Source organism: Herpailurus yagouaroundi, unplaced genomic scaffold (genome assembly GCF_014898765.1).
Source record: "Herpailurus yagouaroundi ecotype Mexico unplaced genomic scaffold, PumYag 162, whole genome shotgun sequence".
NCBI classification, from domain to species: Eukaryota; Metazoa; Chordata; class Mammalia; order Carnivora; family Felidae; genus Herpailurus; species Herpailurus yagouaroundi.
Window position 1 is genome coordinate 48,668,015 of NW_024412403.1, and position 6,480 is coordinate 48,674,494.

Here is a 6,480-nt window from a genome sequence, read left to right on the forward strand (position 1 = left end):
GTTGGACACTTAACCGACTGAGCCACCAGGTGCCCCCATCCTTGAGTTCTAAACCAAGTCTCAGGTGTTTATTTGAAGCCCTGTGCCAAAGGTCGGTGAATGCCTAGGGAAGAATGCCATCAGCAGACATAAGTAAGTAAGTCTGGGTTCCCAAAGACTTTTAACCTCAGTCTCAGACCATGAGTCTTCATTGCCTGGTAGAAATTACAGACTTTCTAACAATTGCTGAGCAGTGAATTTAGCAATCAGGATGATTTTTAAAAACTTATTTATTCAATGTTCTCTTCTTTCTAGGGATTCAAAACTCAGTTTTCTCTGCTAAGTATATACCTAGCAAAGATTATGGCAGTGCTCTGACCACCCAATATATAGCAATACACCAAAAAGAAAGGCCGGAGGGTTTCCTAAAGCTATCCATGTAGCTAAGAAGGAAGCACTGAACGTTGTAGATTCTCTCAAAAGTTGTATTCAGCATTTAAGGACACAAAACAATTCTAGAACTTATATTAGATGATATTTCCTGGAAAGCAAATGATGTGTATTTATTTATAATTCTTGAATTATATGTGTTGAGGGAGCTTCTCAGGGTCCATCTTAAAAGGTTTAAATACCTACTACATGTAACTTAAATATATATATAATATATTATATTAATATATATTAAATATATAATATATTATCTTAAATATATAATTATTAAATATACATATTAAATATATAAATAATATATATTAAATATATATAAATATATATGTATGTGTGTATATATATGTGTGTGTGTGTATATATATACATATATATAATGTTTATTTATTTATTTTGAGAGAGCAAGCAGAGGAAGGGCAGAGAGAGAGGGAGAGAGAGAGAATTCTAAGCAGCCTCCACACTGTCAGTGCTGAGCTTGATGTGGGGTTCCAACTCAAGAACCATGAGATCATGACCTTAAATGAAATTAAGAGTCATCACTTAACCGACTAAGCCACCCAGGCACCCCCTTGCTGAAGGTAACTTAGAGAAGACTGAATGAAGTACTTAGTAAAGCTGCAGAGTAAGAATCCCAATAGACTTGTATACCTAGATCTAATATTAACTTGTAAAAACATGTTTATGTTTATTTTATTATTATTTTTATTTAAAAAACCTTTATTTTTAATTTTTTTTAACGTTTATTTAGTTTTGAGACAGAGAGAGACAGAGCATGAATGGGGGAGGGTCAGAGAGAGAGGGAGACACAGAATCCGAAAGAGGCTCCAGGCTCTGAGCTATCAGCACAGAGCCTGACGCGGGGCTCGAACTCACAGACCGCGAGATCATGACCTGAGCCGAAGTTGGACGCTCAACCAACTGAGCCACCCAGGCGCCCCTAAAAAAACCTTTTAATGTTTAATTTTGAGAGAGAGAGAGTGAGAGAGGAGCGGGGGAGGGGCAGAGGGAGAGGGAGACACAGAATCCTAAGCAGGCTCCAGGCTGCAAGCTGTGAGCTCAGAGACAGATGTATGGCTCGAACTCACGAACCACAAGATCATAACATAAGCTGAACTCAGATGCTTAACCCACTGAACCACCCAGGCACCCCTATATTTATTTTTTAAGGCAAGGGAAGCTTTATTCTGTGATGACTCTAGGAGAATTTTAACGAAAAATACAGTACCAACACATGTTTGTCTCTTTGGCAGCTAAGAAAGCATTTTTTGTTGCAACTTTCTGAATTCAGCAAATAGTTGAGTACTTTTCCAAAAAAAAAAAAAAATAAAACCACAAAATTTCAAGTTCCAACTCTGAAATCTCAGAATCCCTCCCCTACGTCACCTTTGAACTGTAACCAGTAGCCTCTGGTGTCCAGGTGTAGTAGGCCAGATAATACCTTACCTCTCACCCCAAAGATACCCATGGCCTCATCCCAGAACTAGTGAACATTACCTTAGATGTCAAGAGACTTTTCAGATGTGATTAAATTAAGGGTGTTATGGTATGGGGAGATTACCCTGGATTACCTGGGTGTGCCCAGTCCTTATAGGAGATGCAGGAGATCAGAAGAATAGCAGGAATGTGGTAATGGAAGCAAGAGATTGGAGATGGGAGGGATGCAAGGAAAGCACTGTGATCCAAAGAATGCAGGCAGCCTCAAGGTGCTGAAGAAAGAGAGAAACATCCTCCCCTGAAGCCTCCTGAAGTCCTCTTGACATCTTGAGACTTCTGACCCCCAGAACTGTAAGAGAATAAATTTATGTTGTTCTAAGCACCGAGTGTGTGGTAATTTGTTACAGCAGTCATAGAAAAGGAACATACTAGGGTTTGGCCATGCTCTAGTCCCCAGAACAATTGTGTCTCAAGCTTAGGTGAATGATCCAGGGCAGACGGCTAAGAAAGAATGGAGCTTACACCTGAACTAGGCCAGAGACTTCAGATCCTGGGTTCTTGCCCTCTAGTCCACAGTCCTCAGTTACGGTGCTGGCTCAAAAAAGGCATGAACACATTTGTTGCTTCTCAACTTCGTTTGTCAGCGTATAGAATGCTGTATTTGTCAGGGTTCTCCAGAGAAACAGAACCGTGTGTGTGTGTGTGTGTGTGTGTGTGTGTGTGTGTGTGTGTTATTTTAAGGAGGCTCGGAAAATGCAATATCTAATTCAGGAGGCTGGCAGCCTGAACGTTCAGGAAAGAGTTAACAGTTCAAGCGAAAAGACAACCCGCTGGAGAAATCAAGAAGAGTGAATATTGCAGATGAATCCTAAAGTCTGTGTGTTCAGGAGAGGTTAGTCTTTTTTTCTCTTCAGGCTTTCAACTGTTTGGATGAGACTACTCACATTATAGAGGGCAGTCTGCTTTACTCCATCCATCAATTTTTTTAGTTACATTTTTTTTGTGGGGGGAGCACCTGGTTGGCTCAACTCAGTGGAGTGTGGGACAGTTGATCGTGGGGTTGTGAGTTTGAGCCCCATGTTGGGTGTCGAGACTACTTAAGAAAAAAAACGTAAAAAAAATTGTTTCTGGAAATATCACTGTTTTATGTTAAACCAGATATTAGATGAACATATTCAAAAATAAACAAACAAAAAATATTATGTGTTCTAGCTATTTAAATTTTATTGTCTTTTAGTGTCATTAAAAAAATTTTGAGTATAGTTGACACACAATGGTACATTAACATTGTGTACAACATAGTGACTCAATGTCTCTATATGATATGCAATGTTCACCACAAGTGTACCTACCATCTGTCACCATACAACACTGTTACAATGTCATTGACTATATTCCCTTTGCTGTGCCTTTTATTTCCGTAGTTTATTCATTCCATAACTGGAAGCCTGTATCTCCTACTCCTTTTCCTCCATTTCTCCCATCCACCCACCACCCTTCCCTCTGGCAAACATCAGTTTGCTCTCTGTATTCATAGGTCTGATTCTGTTCTTCATTTGTTTGTTTATTCACTTGTTTTGTTTTTTAGATTCCACATATGAATGAAATCATATAGTATTTGTCTTTCTCAGAATGACTTATTTCACTTAGTATAATACCCTCCAAGTCCATCTATGCTGGAGTTATAGAAGTTCTTTATATATTTTTGGATATTAACTCCTTTTTGGATCTATCATTTGCAAATCTCTTATCCCATTCAGTAGGTTGCCTTTATGTCTTGTTGATCATTTCCTTCACTGTGCAAAAGCTTTTTATTTTGATATCATCCCAATAGCTTATTTTTGCTTTTGCTCTTTAGGAATCATATCTAGAAAAATGTTGCTATTGCCAGTGTCAAAGAAATTATTGCCTATATTCTCTTCTAGGGGTTTTATGGTTTTAGGTCTCACTTTTAGGTCTTTAATCCATTTTAAGGTGTGTGTGTGTGTGTGTGTGTGTGTGTTAGAAAGTGGTCCAGTTTCATTCTTTTCATGTAGCTCTCTGGTTTCTCAACACCATTTATTCAAGAGACTCTTTTTTATTTGCTGTATATTCCTGCCTCCTTTGTCATAGATTACCTGTTGATCTACCAATTTAAATGTTAAGTTTCATCCCAAAACACCCTCCCAGAAACATCCAAAATAATGTTTGACCAAATATCTGGCACTATGGCTCAATCAACTTGACATAAAATTAATCACCACAGAAGGCATCTGCATTCACCGAGTAATCAAGAGGTTTTTTTTTTTTTTTTAAAAAAGCACTCTTTATTTCACTTTGCACTAGAGTTGACTCAATGGAAAAGACCTAGGCAAACCTAAGTCTGTCCATGAGAAACTAAACTATTCGAGAAATATAAGTCACTGCACTTTTTGACAGAATGGATATGTGTACTTCCTTATTTCTGCTTCTCCACAAGTCAACAAGCCTAAAACAGCTAGTCTTTGCAACACTCTCACCCTGCTATAAAATATGGGGGACCAGAGGCACCTGGGTGGCTCAGTTGGTTAAGTGTCCAACTCTTGATTTCGGTTCAGATCATGATCTCATGGGCTTGTGAGATCAAGCTCCATGTTGGGCTCCGTGCTGACAGAATGGAGCCTGCTTGGGATTTTCTCTTTCCTTCTCTCTGCCCGTCTACCACTCATGCATGCATGCACATGTGTGGTCTCTCTCTCTCTCTCTCTCTCTCTCTCTCTCTCTCAACATAAATAAACATTAAAAAAAAACCTTCTAAAGAAAAAAAATCTAGGGGCCATCCTCCTTCTCCTTATTAGGGTAAAAGCATCATCATTTACAATTAACTCCCTACTAACAACAGGAAGATTGACCTTCCTGGTTTTCTTTCTCTCCTATTCTTTCTCTTCTCTCCCCATCATCAAACTTTTGTCTTCTTTCTCTACTTTTCTAATTTTTCATCCTTGTGCTTTTGTGAACTGGTTGGTGAAGGCTTGGAAAACTAGGTGCTACTCTACTCTTTCTTCAACTCCTGGAAACAGTTCTGGAGTGAGAAAAAGTGAGCAAAGATCAAAAGAGACAAGAACAACAGTGAGAATCATGAGAGCTTGTGAGTGTGTGTGTTTGTACATGTGTGAGAGTGTGAACTGTTTAGAAAACATATTGGGGTTTTGAGGTGCTTTTATTTAGGTGCATATTCTAAGTGAATATGCAGAGAATAAAATTGCGTAGGATTGAAATTATGGGAAAATAAAAGTAGAGAGTTGACCTTTATTTAAAATTTACCAATTAAACCTCTACCTTGTGTGACAAATTAACAATGCTAAAGATACCAAAATGAGCCAGTTGGGGCTCTTGCTCTCAAGGGACTCATCTCACATGGATTTTTGTGTCCTTTTGAATCCATTCACACAATTGGGCATGAATCCCACACTCACATAACTTTCAAGTTTCCTGAATGTCAATCTGTTCCCCACACACCCTGAGCAAAGACAGAGTATGCTCCCACAGGGCAATACCTGGCTTCCAACTCCCTATGTACGATCCCAGAGCACCTAAGTCCATGCTGGGCACAGAGCAGTGTTCAAGTTGATGAAAACCTCCTGACTTGGTCACAACATAATCTGTCCCAGCCCTCACTAAGTCTTTCCTAATGAAGGCTGGTTTTTCATCTGGTTTGTTTCATGGTAGAGGCTCTATTAAACCATATGTTACTAACAGAAACCCAGCCACCAGCTGCTGGTGGTTTTCCTTTGCTGTGTATCCAATAGAATCCCACAGCAGCCTGGTCTGTGGCTGTCAACATTTTTTGTCTATGAATATTCATGAATGATAGAACTGCAGACCAGCTTTCACCTGGCTTTGCCAATGGTTACAAAACAAGGAATCCCACTCTTCCTTCTTGGAGCCAGAGCAATAGCTCAGGTACCCAGCTCAGAATGCCTCTCATCAGGACTAGTTCACGAGTCCATTGTTAAATCAACCTTGGTTTGGCAAATAGGGCCCAGTCCTTTGAAGCCTTTATCACTACTGACCAGGTTTCTAAAAACCAGGTTTCTAGCCAGAGCAATTAGGCAAGAAAAGAAATAAATGGCATACAAATTGGAAAGGAAGAGATAAAATTATCTCTGTTCACGAGTGACAAGATCTTATTTGTGGGAAATCGTAAAAATTGCACACACACACACACACACACATGCACAGGATACAAAATCAACGAACAAAAATCAGTTGTGTTTCTATACACTAACAATGAACAATACAAAAGGAGACTAAGAAAACAATTTACAATAGCATCAAAAGAAATAAAGTACTTTGGAATAAACCTAACCAAAAAGGTGAAAGATTCATACACTAAAAACTTCAAAATGTTGTTTGAAGAAATTAAGGACATCAATAAATTGAAAGACATCCCATCTTCACTTGAAGGCTTAACATTTTTAAGATGTTGATATTATCCAAAGTTGTCTACAGGTTTAATGCAATCCCTATGAAAATCTCAACAGTTTTGTTTTGTTTTGTTTTGTTTTTGCAGAAATAGAAAATCCATCCTAAAATTCATATGGAATCTCAAGGGACCCCAAAGAGTGAAAACAATCTTGAAAAAGGACAAAGTTGGAGGTC